The sequence below is a fragment of the Aythya ferina genome, assembly GCF_964211825.1.
Source record: "Aythya ferina genome assembly, chromosome: 5".
Taxonomy (NCBI): domain Eukaryota; kingdom Metazoa; phylum Chordata; class Aves; order Anseriformes; family Anatidae; genus Aythya; species Aythya ferina.
In genome coordinates, this window is record NC_140301.1 from 62997189 (window position 1) to 63014248 (window position 17060).

Genomic DNA, 17060 nt, shown 5'->3' on the forward strand with positions numbered 1-17060 from the left:
AGCCCCACCAGTCATTAAGAAATTGGGGAATTGCACCAGGAGTCAAGAACAAAGTTTGTTGCATTGTCTTTACAAAACAGGAGCTTGATCTTCATGAAGAAATATGATCAGAGCCTATCAAGTTTTTTTTCCAAGATACTTTGAACAAAATAATTGAGCAGGAAAACCTCTCGGGCCTTCATTTCTCAAAATATTAAAATTGTAATGTAAATTATCTTATGCCTGGAGCAAAAAAGCGTATAAAATGTCAGGGTTGTCATGGTTTTAAATATACAAGCAGTCAATCCTTTGTCAACTCATATTGGAATTTTAGTCATCCAGATAAATTGTTCCTTCACATAGACACACACATATAGACACAAACATAAGGCTTTTTTTTTTTGAAAAATAATGAACCTGCTCCTCAAAAGGTGTTATAGAGACCCGCAGTTCACAGCTTCCAGAAACATCTGTGAAAGGAGCTGGCTAATATCTTCAGAGCAAATCCACCTGGGTGTGGGGAACATGTTTATGTAAAAAGATTTGACTGTGTAAAATGATTTCTGCTACCGCATCCATTTATACTTTTGTCTTGGTGTAACTAATGGATACAGCAGCCGAGCGTGGTGGAGAAACATTAAAGAAGCACCGACTGGCTTGATCCAAATAATAGATCTTAAAAAAAAAATCCAGTTGTGAGCAAATCTTTGAATACAAAACTTGTCTCGGGGTGGATTGTGATTCAAACGAGGCACCCCGTGCAGACAAATGAAACATGTCCGCCTCCTCCCAAGGACACGCTGGGTGCAGGCGTGAAGGTGGTGGTGCATGGAGCAGTGCCGGAGAGCCCCGGGTGGCTGGGTGGGCCGCTCAGCCCCACAGTGCTGTGTATAGTGCCAGCATAGGGAGCCTTGCTGCTGCTGCACCTGCCTGTTGTGTCCCGAGGGAGAATGGGGAAAACAAGAACTGCGTCTGGGTACAGCTGGGATGGGGGTTTCTTAATTAATTTATATGATATATAAATATATTTCAATATAATATATATTATTAAATATATTATATAAATCATATTATTAACATGGTATAATATAACATAACACAATGTAACATAACATAACATGACAATATAATATAAATTATTTTATTATATATATACACTATATACTATATGTTACATAAATATATAATATATTTAAATATAATTCATTTAATGTAGATTGAAGGTCTCTACAAGTACTTTATCCCCACCAACAGAGTTTTCTTAGGATCTGATTCATGTGCATGCAGGTAGACGTAATGGAAGTGAAGGCATCCCATACACTGAGTGTGGGATGATTTGTAGTTTGTTCATTGTGTTTTTGTGAGTCATTTTTGGGGACTAAATATCTGTTCAAGTATGAAGTGAAGATGCCTACAAACAAATCAGTGTGTATGCAGAGTCAGTCTTGCATGGGTATGCAGTGCCTGGGCTCAGGAGGTGTGGGTGGAGAAAATTTAAAAATTTTGCAGGAGGCTTCTTGTAGCTCTGTTGGACATTAAGGCAAAGGTGGATGAGATCCCTGGGACTCTTAACCAGCACTGGTCTGATAAGGATAGAGCAATGGTGCAATTCATATCTAACAAAAACTGACATGGGGGCAGCTTATATTTCACCTTATTTTAGGGGAACACTCTTTTGATATCATGTCTGCATTGCTCATTTGGGATCTCCAGTAGGAGAAGGTGCAATGACTCCTGCAAAAGTGGTTCCTTCCACCTCACTGCTGTACCAGCAACTGGAGATGCACGCACAGAAAACACTCCTAGGAGCCCTGATCATGTTGGTTGTATGGGACACACTGCTTTACAGCTGGGTTAAGTCAAATTCACACAGCATAGACAGCTCCTTGTCCCTGATGTCCTGGCTAGGCTCCCAGTTTCCAGACAAGGGGCATTCCTGCTGTGGCTGGGATGGTTTGGCTTGCTTGTGCTCAGCTTCTTATTCTGTTTTTCTTTTCTTTTTCATTCCAAAGTACAATATCATTAACACTGACCACATGCAAATATCTTTATTGTGTAGGGTTCCAATTAAAGCTAGTTTATGTTTCCTCTTGTGTTTAACTTCTCCTTTGACGAAATTCTGCATCTGGATCTCCTGTGTCTCTTGCTTGGCAGTGTATGCATCACAGCAGTATTTGGCCCTGCTTTGCACTTGTTTGTTTACAGTATCCCATCCACAGTAATCAAAGGTCTGATTTAATCTACCTTTCTTTGTGTTGCTGATTAAATGGGAGAGTAAGAGAGAGAGACCACAGCGCATGACCTTCTCATGAAAATGGAGTTGTTAAGCACAAAATGGTGTTATTTTAGTTGCACTCAAGCCCAATGATATTAATATTTTCCTGTGCTAAGAGGCATCTTGGAAAAATTATAATTTTTTGGAGGTATCTCAAAAGTTTGACCACAGAGGAAATGGACACAGGTGGTTTGGCTTAAAAGTCAGCCTTTAGGTGTGTAAGGTAGCATATGAGCAAACCCATCCCTGAAATGCTTCAGCAGCGGGTTGCTGTCCCTGCATCGTGTGCCCTGACCAATGCAGCCCCTAATCCAGGGGACCAGTCCCAGAGCAAGCACAACCCAAACCATCCTGCCACGGCACTTTTCTGCCAGCATGGGCAGTTTAAACCTTCAAAGCCACTAGGTAAATTTGCTCCTTAGCAAAGCAGTACGAGCAATGACAACAGAAATCACCGGAGTTTTTCTAAACAGGACGATCCTGAGCAGGGCAGTGTTGACCTGTGCTCAACACACCATTTGCTAGCCTGTGTTGATGCGTTATTGAACCGGTTGTAATTATCGTGTCAAAGAAAGCCAATTTGTACCCTGGCAGATTGACATCTGGTGCTAGATGGCAGCAGCCTTTCCGTCAGTAATTGAAATGATTGTTCTTAGTGTGCATTGTCAGAAAATGACATTCTTGCTGATATCCATGAAGTGACTTATATTCACTCTGGAACTAAACAGATATTGTCAGGCCCAAGCTGACAAGTCATTTTCCTCTCTTGGGAAGAAATCTCTTTACTCCAGCAATAACGGCCGGGTGCTGCTGGAGGGGGCTCTCAGATGAGGGTGTTTTGTTGCCCCCAGCTGCTGGCTTTGCCTGCATCTGCATGTGGCATCCAAGGAGCCTCCCATCCCTTTCCTGTGGCTCCATGGCTTGTTGAGAGCCCTCTTCTGGTGTCAGATTTTCCCTGGCCTGTGAACCCAGTGCCATGGCCCCCTTCAGAGCCATTGGGAGGGTCCTGGGAATGGTGGGACCAGGTCACGGTGTCCTTGGTTTGTTCTTCCTCAGACTTTATTGGTGAAGCAGCAGCGGTGAAGCACAGGCATGAGATCTACAGTCAAAGTCTCCTTCTAAGTTGCATATTCCCCCAGCTAATGATCAGAATACTTTGGCCTCAGTCACTTGAGGAAATTTGGAAAAACGTCAGACTTTTCTAATTACACACAAGTTGCTTTTTAAGGAACGCTTAAAGATTTTTTTAATTGCTCACAAGGTTTTATCAAAACGTCTGTCAGAAATATTGTTCTTTTTTATTTCCCTAGCAATTTGTTTGTGTGTTTTATTCTTAATTAATTATTTTATTTAACTATTTATTTTTTTACCCCTAAATAAATCAATTAGTTTGCAATGTTTGTGAAATTGAATGAATTTCAGCTTTTTTGACTCTTTGCTGTTACAGGTGTGACCATGTAGTGACGGGGAAAGCAGCACTCCCAGGGACTCCTCCATCACATGTCCATCAGTCAGCCTCTGAGGGCTGAAACTGATATTTCTGAACATGGTGTGGGCTTGTGAGTTTTTGAAAGCATCCAAAGCACAGAGAATTACTTTAAATTGTAGCCAGCCTACCTGAGTTTCTCCCTAATCCGGTCTTCCTAGATATTTGCACTCCTTTTTCTATCACCATTTGTGTCAGTCTGGTTTTAAGGAGGAGTATGCTGGATTGATGCAGTTGGCGTTCTTTTCTTAGGAAAGGCTAGGATATAATAAAAAAAAGAATTAAACACATAGTTTCCTCTTTGCTTTAATTAGCCCCACCTCCAGGCTTTTAAACCTAAGTTATCTGCATGTCTTCCTGCAGTTGTCAGGAACACAGGGAGAGCTCTGCCTCTCTTTTATGAAGTTGGACATACTAATTATTTAAATATAAGGTACAGGAATGATCCCCTTTTCTCAATGCAGATAGGTACTGACATATCTGCACCACGCAGCTGGTAAGTGCCAAGAGTTCATTATTGACACTTCGTATTTGTTCTAAAATATCAAAGCTTATTCTTGAGCACACCACTGAAAGTACAGGGGGAAAATCTCACACAAGACAAAATAATAAAAATGGTTCAATGATCTGCAGGACCTCCATGGTTTAACAAATTGAGAGGAGACAACGTGTCAGAAAGCGCCAATTGCCACAGGGCAGATATCTATATTTCATTAGTTATTATTAAATGCCGGAGAAGAAAGTCAAGAAGTAGGAGAGAGTGATGTAATTTGCCACCAATTACGATTTCTGTATTTCGCTACACGATGCATTTAAAACAACAGAGCTGCTTGGATGCTAAAATGTGCTATTTAAAACCAGCAAAATAATATATGAGGACAGGGCTAGTAGGAGTGAAGGGGCCACAAAGTGCAGAGAGCTTTCAGTATCATTACCAGCTTTCTCGCTTGAGCAGCACTAAATCCTGTAGTAGTGCTTTTTGGGCTGGAGTACTTATACTTCTTCGCTATTTTCTGTTCTCTGAGACTCTCTTTAGATATAACAGGGAATTAAGCATGGGAAAGCAGGGAAAAGAGCATCATCAGAGCACAAAAATCATGTTTAGCACTTCAGTAAGAAAAGAGCAGCCTGTAAAGAGAGAAAATGACAGAAATAAGCCTGTGGAATAAACCAGTTATGTGTTGTGTCATGGCCTGGGCAGAGCCAAAGTGCAGGCTGTTAGCTCAGGCTGCTAGCTTTAGAACCTGTTGTGCTTTATTTATTTATTTATTTATTATTATTAATTCATATTCTTTTACCTGGAACATGCACACCACACAGAAAAGTACACACGGGGGAAATCTGTATTCTTGTGATAAAAGACCAAAAAAGAAACACAAGTGCTGTATTACTCCAGTTTCTTGATGTCTATAGGTGATTGTGAACACGGATTATGATATAGCACACCCCGGATAAGCCCATAACACCACCTATTTGGTGATACCAGGGGAAAATGTCCTACAGGGCATTTGCAGCTATGGTACGAGCTCATAATGGCTCATAGCAGCCCCCTGGGAACCTATAAATTGGTTTCAGGGCTTTCCTCTTTGATGGGAGTTTGTTGCAGCTGGGATGTGTCCTGCCAGGCTGCAGGTGTGGGCTTTCCTCCCTGGGCTTTTTTGTGTTGTCTCAGGGCAGGTGGGTGAGCTATCAGCTCTTGTTGATTGCTGGGAGTGGGAACGTACCCACTGTTTGGGGAAAGTTATGTCTGAGCAGGCTTTGTTACATCTTGGGGACCTGCAGAGATGGTGGGACCCAACCTACAAGCAAGAATCTCCCCTGCATGTGGTAGGAAAATACAGCTTTATAAACCCTTTGTGTGTGTGTGTTGTGGTTGACTCAGTGGCTTAGTGCTTCTTGGTTTTAAGTGATACTTATCAGTACTAATATTCTGATAAATCCATTTTGGGATTGTCTATTAAGGGGTGCTTGTAGCTTCAATGCTGTTGTCCTGGAACACTGCTGTGGGCTCTGTGCGGAGATACTGGATGCTGCACTGATAAGGGTGGGATGCAGGGGTTATCCCTGTATTATTTGGCGATGCCTCTGCTCTGGGTGTTTTCTATCCTTGCAGGAAGAGCAAAAGTCCCCCTCTGTGACCGCAGACAATTTTGTTGTGGGTGCTGTGCTGTGCTTTCCTTGAGCTGTGGTGTAGTTTCAGAGTTTTTGAATGCAGACCAGGGTCTGACTGTGATAATAACTTCATTGCATCTCTTTGAGTCTGTTAGCTGGGGGATAATGTTGTCTTGTGGCTCCACACGGTAATGTCTTTATTGGTTGCTGCTTGAAGTCAAGCTTTTGCAAGTTGTCTGAAGGCTCCTCTTCAAGTGTTGTTTCAAGTGACTTGGTACAGAAGCACAAGATGCCAGTATATGGGTTAAATGTGGACAAGTGTAATATTGTCAGGAGTATGAAGATGTCTTGTGAAAGAGGATTTGATAAGCACATTCAAGGGGATCTATTTTTTTCCTACCGTATCTGTTCTATTTTGCCTTGTAACAGGGCTGCAATTGTAGGCTTGAACGAGAACATAGATTTTCTTGCCAAACAAATCCCAGCAATTTTCTCAATGTTGCTTTTTATCTGAGGACAAGATAAAATTAGATGTTCGATCCCCATGTGAACTTGCTGTGTCTTCTTAGATATCTCTTGTATGACTGTGGGAATCATCTAAGCCCCAAATTCCCTGGCATAGTAGGAGCTCCCCATCTATTGGGAAGTGCTGCTTGGTGCTGAGAGCTGCTGTCCCTCCCTTTCAGCATCGTTTTAACTGCCACAGCTTAGATCTTGACTGGCTATGAACACGTTCTGGTTTTGTCAGTGATGATTCCTGCCTAGTCCCTTTTCATCTGTCATTGCCTGAGCACTTGACAAAGGATGCCAGCTTTATTATCCTTATTTACAGCTGGGAAGACCTAGGCAGAGGGCTGGAACATCATGAGCAGCCGTGAAACTTTTTCTGCTGCCAGAATAAAGATACCAGGGTTTGGCTTCTGCTCTAATCAATCCCATGTCAAACATACCTGAGAGCAGCCCTCCTGTTTCAGGGGAAAATACATCCTGGTGTTCTTGTTTGTGTATAAACTATGGCCGTCAGTAAGATCTCCCACCAAGATGTTTTGATGTTTCTTTTGGAGAGTGTTTATAAAAATATGTGGCAGTCTGACTCCAGCTGCTGTGGTTAAGGGCAAGTCCATGCCCCCCAGGTGGGCCTCAATTATTTAGAAGGATGCTTGCCTGTTCTGGGTGATGGTGAGTTATGGAGATAGATTGGCGACTCACAGATAAGCATTTGTTACAGATAGACCTTATCGCTAGGATAGTACTGGATATATTACCAGGTAACGAATGAGGGAGAGGTGTACCAGAGAGCTGATGATAGCAGAAGGCAGGGGAAGAGTTTATAGGAACTTACACAAGGTAAGTGTTTGCTGAAAGGAAGAGATTTGTTTAAAGAACAATGTGCCAAGCTCTCCATCCTATGATGGAGCAAAAATCAGAAAGCACAGCTTAGGCAAGGCAACCTTAAATCAGCGTAGGGGATGGCACTGAATTTCATCCCCTTCTCAGTGATGTTTTTGCACTGCTTGGTTGCAGATAGGTGTCTGGGCCAGTGTACTAGGAGAGAAGTCTTGGGCTGAGATGAGAAGTAGTCACCTCTTGTCCCAGCTCCTGCTTCTGGCAGGTATGGCTCCAGAAATACCCTTATCACGTGGCTTCCCCTGTTCTCAAGATTAACTTCTTGTTTGCTTGGATAAGATTTGAAGCTATAATGTGAGATTATAAAATTGCTTGGCCTTGGAGATATTTCTTAGCCAGAGTCATCAGCTTACTCAAATCCTCTTTTGAGCTCAGCTGTAACTCCTTTCCCTCCACCCCACCCACTCCACAATGGGTATCTGTGCGCATCTTTGTCTTGTGTGCGATAACAACCTCGCGGCACAACCCCCCTGGTGTTTTATCATCTGTGTTTCTCAAACTGACATTTTTCTTATGAAGGCTTTGGTGTTTTGAGGGAGACATGAAGTACTTTTTTTGCTTTCTTCCCCCATCCAAGGTCCAGTAACACAGCAGTTCACCGCCAGCAGCAGGCTGCTTCGTTACACGTGGCAGCCTCCTGCTCTCACAGCATGCTATCTGCAAAAAGCACTCCTCAATCCTATGAAACAAGGGCACTCAGCACTTCATAAAGCAGAACCTTATAACTCTACCAGATACTTGTTTGAAACTGTTGCATGCTGTATCTAGGTATGATTCGATGTATTGGGGCTGTATTTCTTTATTAGTCTGTGTTTTTAGCAAGCTGAATAGCTCTTGGGCTCAGTGAAGTGCCTTCCTCTGTGTTACAGCCTCCTTGTGTCTCAGCTGCATTGCTTTGAATATTCTTTTAAAGGAGGACAAGATGATTGGTGTGGCTTTATGACAGCTTTGGGTCTGTCGAGTACCCTGCGCTCTTCCAGTTTTTCTCCCACCCTGTCTCAGCTTTGCCAATTCTGCTCTAACCCATTGAGAGTAATCGCTAAGATCTCTGGAGTGAGCTAGAATCACCTGATGTTTGACTTTAATTCCTAAACACAAGGCATAGCTGTGGCTATCCTAATTTCCACTGGTTTTACATAGCAGAACATCAGTTCCTGAAGGCAAGCAGTGCTTCATTGTAAGGGAAGTTTGGGGACCTACACTGCAGCTGTGCAGTGAGTGGAGGAGCAGCTTTATGAAAAGGTATCTTTTGGGAGAGAGAGAACTTTAAAGCTTGTCTTTGTCAATGGAAAATGAAAATACTCTATAGGAAAAGAATATTATGTTATTTCAGTGATAATATGTTGTCAGTGAAAAAATGCTTGTATTAAGGTGTATCTGTTATCATTGATCTATTTTTCAGTACTTATTTTGAAATATTTATGCTGCTTAAAAATGAGAATCCCCCAGAAGACAGAATACTGGTTCCTCTGGCAGTACTATTTTGTGTTTTCTTTGTACAACATTTACTTTTTTTTTTTTTTAAACTTTTTGCTGGGAAAAAGTTTCTGTAGGACTTTGACCAGCAGCACACTGGAAGGTCAGATCCCTCCTCTAGGGATGACGCTGATGGCAGGGCAGGCTGGAGGTGTCACTGGAGGTGTCTGTGTCCCTGCCCAGCAGCAGAGATGGGGCTGATGTGGAAAGGTGTGTTGCATCTTGCAGTGCTCTTCAGAGATGCTGTTGGCTGTGCAAATTGGAAAAGGTGCATTTGGTGGATGCTGTTCCTGAGCTGAACAGTTATGCCTTCATCCTGGGTGTGTGACAGTGGCCCTCACTCTGCTTGGGGCTTTCTGCTCCTGCCTGCAGGGATCGGTTTCCCCCAGAAGCTTTGGGGAGATTTCTCACACGTCTCTGGTTTGCATCTGCTGTTTTGCTTAGGAATTGCCTTGGAAGGTGCATGGTAAGACCTAAACAGAGGCAGAGGTAACTGTCCTTTAATGAGAAGCAGAGTCTAGGTTGTGGAGAAAAGAAACAAAAAGAAAAATTAGATCATTTGGCAACTTAATTAGATGCTGTGCTCCCTGAGTATATCAGTACCCTGTCGATGTCATTGACTATGTGGTGCCATCAGCAGCTTTAACTCTTCTGGTATTGAAATGATCCGGTACAGGATAGGAAGGAGAGGGCTCAGCTGCACTGCTGTCATTGGAGAAGCACAGGGAGAGCAGAGAGGGCAATAAATTACAGCTGTCTGCTGCCACCAGCGGCTGTGCACTATTAAGCCGCTAATTTTTGTCTGACTTGGTAGGAGAGCAGTGCTGCTGACTGCTGCATTCCTGGATTTCAGGCTAAAGTACTTTCCATTAACAAAGATGAGGATATATTGACTTGAACTGGAAGAATAATTGGCTCCTGTGCATTTAATTGGCTCCTCGCATTCACCCTTTGGTGAACTGATCTGCTATAGGGAGATCGTTGTCTCTTCTTGGTTCTTGATGACTTTCTACTTCTTAATGGTCACCCTAATCACAATGGATGGTGGAATATCTTCTCTTTTTGCCAAAGATGTGGCTAGAGCATCAGACTGCATTTTGCACACAGTCTTATAGTGATGATGGCTAATTATTGCTATGCCCAGCTGTAGAAATGGGTGTTTTGCTTTTCTCCATTGGAGAAGGAACTTAATTACAGAGCTGTGGATGTTGTGCTCACAAGTGCCAGCATGTCCTACATGACAATAGGAGATTTGTTAGGAAAGCTGCTTTGTAATACAGGCAATATTCCCTCTCCTCTGCCCAAGTATTAAGTCATTGAGCAACATAAATTTTAACCTATTACGAAAATAAAAACTTAGAAATCAGCTCCAGTTTCACACACTTGCAGTCATGGCTCAAAATTCAGAAAATAAGCTCAGCCTTGGCAGGCTTATAATATGATACACGCTCGTTGTCAACCCATTTAATATGTGTTTATGGTTATCAGCTCCAATAATAGTGACTAAATAAGCAATTAATGATGATGAGTTGGAATGGGCTTAAGACAGAAATACAATGTGAGTATTCCAAGTCTTGAAAATTAAAATTGTTTCACTCTAATTTCAATAGTAGTAATAATGAAGTGCTTGAGAGATTGTGTGTTGAGCTGGAATGCAATGAATGCCTCTATGCCTCATGTCACATCCATAAATGCAATTAAAGACTGGTATCAAACTGAAATGAAGAGTGGAGCAGATATCTGTAGCTCCTTTGGTTTTTGGAGGCAGCTTCAAATGGAGAACTGGTCATCAAGTTTGGACACAAATTTCTGTTTGTGGTACTGGGGATGCAGATGGCAATAGGGTCTGTGCTGGGGGAACTGGAACTAGATTTTGGAAGGGTAGCAAACTCTACTTTCTGTCATGAAGCTTTGGTATCTGTCCTTTGTGGCTTTTAAAGTTTATTTTAGGATGATTTATTTCATAAAATGGTTTATCAGATCACTTCCTGCATTCTTACCTCTTCCTTGATTCTTATCTGTATCTTGGCAGTATTTGGAGTACTGGCACAATGTGGTCACAGCTGATTATGCCTATCAGCTGTATCTTGTTTCCCCCACATATGCTTCCAACCCTGTGGTGGTGTCCAGGACCAGGCAGGCCACGAGATTTACCCATCCTTTGTGAGTCCTGGGATTGTGGGAGCTTCCCCAGCCTCTTGGAACACATCAACCCCAACCAGAATCAGATGGAGAACCTCCACCTTGGCCCCAGAGAGAGCTGGGGGGGGGTTGTGACTTGAGCAAGAACTGCAGTAATAAAAATCCTTCTCTCCTGCCACCAGCTTCTCCTCTGGTTGATTGCTTTTGACACTCCAGCAGCCCAACCACCCAGTCTCACCTGAACAGCAATGCCATACAGCTGGGTCCCATCAGATAACCTTCTGCAGCTTGGGTGATTAGTGGGGGCTTCAGCATCTGGAAGACTGGCCACTGCCCTATCCAGAACAGATTGTCTGATATCTGCCACTTAGACCTGGGCCAAGAATATAACATAACATCAGGTGTCCACTTGCTGTTTGACATCCTCTTGTTCCAGACCAGCCAGCACCTGGCAGTACAGCAGTGAGCAGCTGGGTGCTGTCCCCCCTTCCCAGTGCTGCTGTGTTACCAGGTGATGGCCCAGAGAGAGGGCTTAATTGCAGAAATAAAAATGAGTAATAACACAAATGCTGAACCACCACCGATGTTGTTTCATAGCTGAGCTCTATGAAGACTTGATGGTTAGAGAGTAAAGATGCCCTTTGCATGGTTGTGACCAAGTGTAAGCTCTGTAGCTGCGGTGGCAAGGCCAGGTTGAGTATTAGCAAAAGCAGATCAAATCACACTAGTCTCCCGTCAACCTCATACCAGTATCAGAAAAGAGCTGAGAAATGCTGGTGCTTAATATGGAACAAAAGGCATGTGGCTCCTCAGGCATGTTATTGACTCTAAGTTTGGTCTCATTAACACACATCTCATTTATATATATACTTTAAAGGAAATCTTTTAAAATGTTATTTGTGCTCCTTTTGGACTTGCCAGGGCCTGCTGAAAAGTGATGCATCCCTAAAATGATGACATATTCCAATAATTCATCAGGCCCAAATCACATCCTGATGATGTATTATATTAATACATCATCAGAAAAGCAGCTTTCTGATCAGTGGAGCTTTAATGATGTATTTGTGTGAACTCTGAGCAAAAGGCCATCCTTCTGCTGATATATTACTTAATGGCATAACCAGACCTGCTTGGCAGATGTGTGCTGTAGAAAGCAAAGAACCTGGATTTCCTAATGTGAGCTGGAGATAGGAGCCAAAGTTGCATCTCCTATGTGCGCAGTGAAGTCAGGACAAATGCGAGAGTAAAGCTCCTCTGGAGTCTCTGTTGTCTGCAAGCTGATTTAGGGACTTGTACCAGCTGAACTGAAATGCAGGCATTAAATGCTACTTGTGTTTGCTTGAGCTGGGTAAAAGGCATGGGATAATAACTAGCTTAAAGGCTGTTTTTTCTTGCGGCCTGGAAAACAACAGAGGAAACTCTGTTAATCTTGCATTTATGTGCTCACTGGTCTTTCAGCCAGATGGTGTGGGAGGTGTTCAGTACTGCAATTTATTTATTAATTTATTTATATAGTATTTAATTCAGCCTGATAAAATGTTTTTCTCTATATTATTCCTGTGATGTTTCTTTTAGGGCAGTTGAATTGCATCTTCTGCATGTCTTCTGTGTTTTACAGACCATGCTAACTATCACATATAAGCTGGGACTAGTCTTTGAAACACTTTCATCGTCATGCTGTTGTGTGCTTCTCCAGAAGGGTACTGCCCCTGGATGACTAGTGCACTTTGCCAAAAGACAAATTTCTCTTGGTAGTACTCCTCTTCTAGGACTGCTCTATTATTTATAAATTTTTAGCAATTCTTCTCCAACTCTCAGAGTTCAGAGGAGGGTTTGTATATCTTCCTGCTGTGTCTGCTGAATTATAAAGAGTAATGTTAATCCCAAGAGCAATTGGAAACTTCTGTCTAGCACAGGAGTGACTCATGGGGTGGGGAGGAGGCTGACAAAACCTGTAACACTGATACTTCAGTGGGACTGTTTTTGGCAGATAATTCTGCTGTACTGGGCTTACACGGCAAGGGGTTGCAGGGGGGCCATAGGGATGGCCTCTGTGAGCAGAGCCCAGCAGCTGCCCCATGTCAGATCAGAGCCAGCTCCAAAAGGGAACTGCTGCTGGCCAGAGCCAAGCTATGAGCAATGCTGCTTGTATCTCTGGGAGGGCAGATGCCAGAAAGGGGGGAAATAAATGTGCTACAGAAGCTGGGAAGATAGGAGTGAGAAATGTAAGACCCAGCCCTGCAGCCCCCAAGGTGAGTGCAGCAGGAGGTGCTCCAGGCAGGCAGCAGCAGTTCCCCTGTGGCCTGTGGAGAGGCCCCTGGTGGAGCAGGCTGTCCCCCTGCACTCATGGGTCCCACATGGAGCAGATCTCCACGCTGCAGCCCCAATGTGGGTGGAGGAGCCCCCGGTGGAGCAGGTGGATGTGGCCTGGAGGAGGCTGCGGCCCATGGAGAGCCCCCGCAGGAGCTGGCCATGGGCCAGAGCTGCAGCCCGTGGAGAGGAGCCCATGCAGGAGCAGTTTGCTCCTGGGGGATGGACCCCGTGGGATGGAGCCATGTGGGAGCATGCTTGAAGAGCTGCTAGCCCACATGGGGTCAGTTTGGGAAGGACGGCATCCCGTGGGAGGGACCCCACAGGGAGCAGGAGCAAAGAGGGACCGTGAAGGAGATGAAGTGTTCTGGACTGACTGCAGCCCCAGATCTCCCGACACTGAGCCAGTTTTGCTCATGACCGTAACTGGTGAGTGATCTCCATGTCCTTATCTTGACTCTTGAGCGCTTTTCCAGCATATTGTTTCCTACAGTTCCTTTGTGGAGGGGGAGTAGGAGCAGTATGGAGGAGTGAAGCTGAAACCATCTGTCCAGCCAACAAACTTTCTCCTGCCTTGGGGTTCAGCTCTGTCTCTCCTTGTCTCTGCTCAGGGTCGCTCCTGGGATAAGTCATGATCTAACAGCTGTGTTCAGCAGCTGCCTCACAGCAGAAGCACATCCCGTAGTGTGTGGTAGGCAAAGCATGCCTCACGTGGGCTGTAAGGGACCTTGGGGCCATCTCTTGTCAGCTCAGAGCACCAGCTGATGGGGAATGTGTGGAGCATTTGTGTTGGATTCGGCTGTTTTTCTACCAGACTTGCCACTTTAAAGTATGGCTAGTGACCATGCAAACCCTACTGGTTTTCCAGGAAAGCTTTTCAGTTTCTTGGAGATAATCTTCTGAACTCTTTGCTCCATGGGAGCTCACAGCAGAGGGATTTTTCTTGTAGGCTCCAGGCCAGGTAGTAATGACACAGTAAAATAGAAGTAACACCAGCAGCTGTGTGAAATCTATCTTAGTTGATTTTGATTGAGCTCACTGTTGTGAGGCACTACAATGCCCAGAATCAGATCTATATTTCAAAGTATATGGAGAGTTCATGCCCCCCCCTCTGCTGTGTGATGTAAAGAACCATGTCTGGAGCCACACTTCTCATTCTTTGCGTCTCCCCAGATGGGAATCTGCGTGTGACATGGAGCTGTGTGCTCTGCTCTGAGCTGATCCTGGGAGGAACTGTACATAAAGGCTGTGTTGTAGACACCCGAGTGGTGTCTTTTGTCTGGATCTAAGTAGAGAAGAGGGGATGATGGGCCCTGGTTGAAGTCTTGGCAGGTGACATTGATTTTTTTTTTTCCTCCCCTTGTCAACTGATGCAGTTGCTCCATCATAGAAGGCCACCGGATTTGGTCAGGCATGATTGCCCCTGGTGAAGCCACAGTGGCTGTCTCGGATCATCTCCTTGTGCTGCATGTGCCTTGTCGTTGCTTCCAGGAGGATCTGTTCCATGATCTTTCCAGGTACAGTGGTGAAGCTCACTGGTTTGTAGTTCACTGGGTCTTCCTTTGAAAGGATGGGAGTGATGTTTCCTTTTTTCTAGTCATCAGGGACTCTACCTGACTGACAGGACTTTTCAAATATGATGGAGAGTGTCTTGGCAACTACATCAGCCAGTTCCCTCAGGATGCTGGGATGCATGTCATGTTCTCAGTGTATTAATGTAAATGTTCTTAGTATACTGTAACCTGTCACCAAACATCAGCTGAGGTGTGACAGCAGGCTATATACGTGCTCTTACTGTGCAGCGAAATCAAAATAATACCACTTAGTTCTTCGTCATTGCCGGATAAGCTCAACAGCATTGTTTTTCATGTGGTGTTGGTCAAGGTTGCTTATAAAGGAAAAATCACACTAACTCAGTAGCTATATGGTAATTTAGAATTGTAGAATGGCCATATTGGAAGGCATCCACAAGGATCACCGAGCACAGCTCCTGGTTCCACAGAGGACCACCTAAAAATCAAACCATATTTCTGAGGGCGCTGCCCAAATGCTTCTTGAACTCAGCTTAACAAGCTCAGGTCAGTTGTGTCTCAGCCTTGTGAAACAGAATTGTTTTTTGGCAAAGCACAGGTGAACTCAGACTTATTAGTATCTATTGTCCCTTCAGACATATCATTTTTCTTGAGAGGTACATACAGTGTCCACTGAACAGTGCTTTGAGTGTGTGCCCAGGGGTGTGTGCTCCCCAAGCCTGCAGTGGGAGGTGGCCTTTCCTCCAGCTCTGGAGCTTGTGGGTGGGATGGAGTGCCCCAGATATATCTGTGTCAACCCATGCTTACTTGCTGGGGTGGCCTCGGCTGGTTAATCATGATGAGGGCTGTGTTGAGGCTCCAGTTAGCAGCAGACATGCCGTGTGGTCTGGTGGTGCTTTCTAGAGAGGCTTCAGATGTACCCTAGCAAAGGTAGTGACATCCACCTTGCATCTGGGCTTGCTTGAGGAAAAAGCAGAAGCTGAACACCCAAAGTAAAGAAGGGCTGCATGCTGTCGAGTCATCTGTATCAATGGTAAGCACAGATGTCATATGGGCAAGCCTGGCTTCCCACTCCTGTGTGGCAATGCTCTCTGAAAAGCACCACGATGGTCCATCTGGAGGTTGTGGTCTAATGGTTGTTGCAACCATGTTCCATCATATTCCTATAGAAAGAATTATATTCCCTTTCTATTAAGAGCACTTCTGAGGACAAAAATGATTGTGAATATTTTGGGAGTAGTCCAAGCTGACAAGATTTCTTTAAAAGACTTTCTAAAATGTGTTTAGGTCTCTCTTCCTTGCTGGCAGTTGTTTGAAATCATGAAAACCAGACCCAGATCCTGCCACGAGGAACAGATGTGGTGATTTCTGTGCCCTTTTGCCAACAGGGGAAGGAGACAATGTGAAATGCAGTTACGTGGATGTGCAAATGAAGTGCATCTCCATATCTCAGCTGGATAGAATCACTTTACAAGTTTATGATTATTTGTCTGAGTGTGGACAAGAAAACGTCCTTACTCCTGAACCTGCTGACGCAATTTCTCTGAACTGAGCCAAATCCTTGTGTGGAGTGGGATTCACTCACCCTTCCTTAGATAAGTTTTAAGTGTCTCTACGTAGACTAGTCACCTTGGGTTCACTTACAGTCAATGGAGTAGAACAGTTGCCTTCAAAGAGTGATTCATCTCCTCTTCCAGCTGACGTCTAAGGTAAATCAGATAAATCACCCCTTGCTACTGACTGGCTTTGAACTCCAAGAGTGAGGAAGAGCAGCAAAGTTAGAAGTGTAACTGTTGGTCATGTGAAATTGAGATGCATCTTACCTGATTTTTAAGTTCCATAAATATCACAGATACCATGGCATTTTGTACCAACAGAGGTTTACAACATCTCTTAAAAAAAAAAAAATGCATCAAAGCCTACCACATCTTTTTTTTTTTTTCCTAAAGCTTCTCCCCTCCACCTCCTTATGTGTTCTCCCTAGACATTATCAGCAAAGTTTTTCTCTCTTATTAGAGGCTCATTTTTCTCACTAAACTGGCTCCATGGGCTGACTAGGATATAATTGAGCCAAGCAACAGTTAGTGTGAGTAACCTATGACTGAGCCCGGAGCAAAACAAGAAGGGAGAAGATATAGCTGCCACTGAGTAATTCCTGTTCCTCAACAAAACAGGAGATAAAGGAAAGGTAACAGCTGGGTGATGAGTAAGAAGAGGCATTACCAGCCTCAAAGAACTGGGAAGATAATTACAGGGGGTCCTTCGCTCAGAGCAAAGGAGAGCTGAACATACCCCTTCAGTGGAGGGTTCAGATTCTCTGTATGGCAGGCCGTTGAGGCTG

At 44.0% G+C, this 17060-nt stretch overlaps 1 long non-coding RNA gene across 3 annotated transcripts in view; it reads left to right on the forward strand.

Annotated features, from left to right (window-relative positions):
* The first annotated feature begins 5360 nt into the window (after positions 1 to 5360).
* Positions 5361 to 17060, forward strand: part of LOC311437804 — a 47189-nt gene continuing 35489 nt past the window's right edge. For all 3 annotated transcript variants that reach the window (XR_014693720.1, XR_014693721.1, XR_014693722.1), the window contains exon 1: positions 5361 to 5567. This is a non-coding gene — a long non-coding RNA (uncharacterized lncRNA). The remainder of the gene's footprint in view (positions 5568 to 17060) is intronic.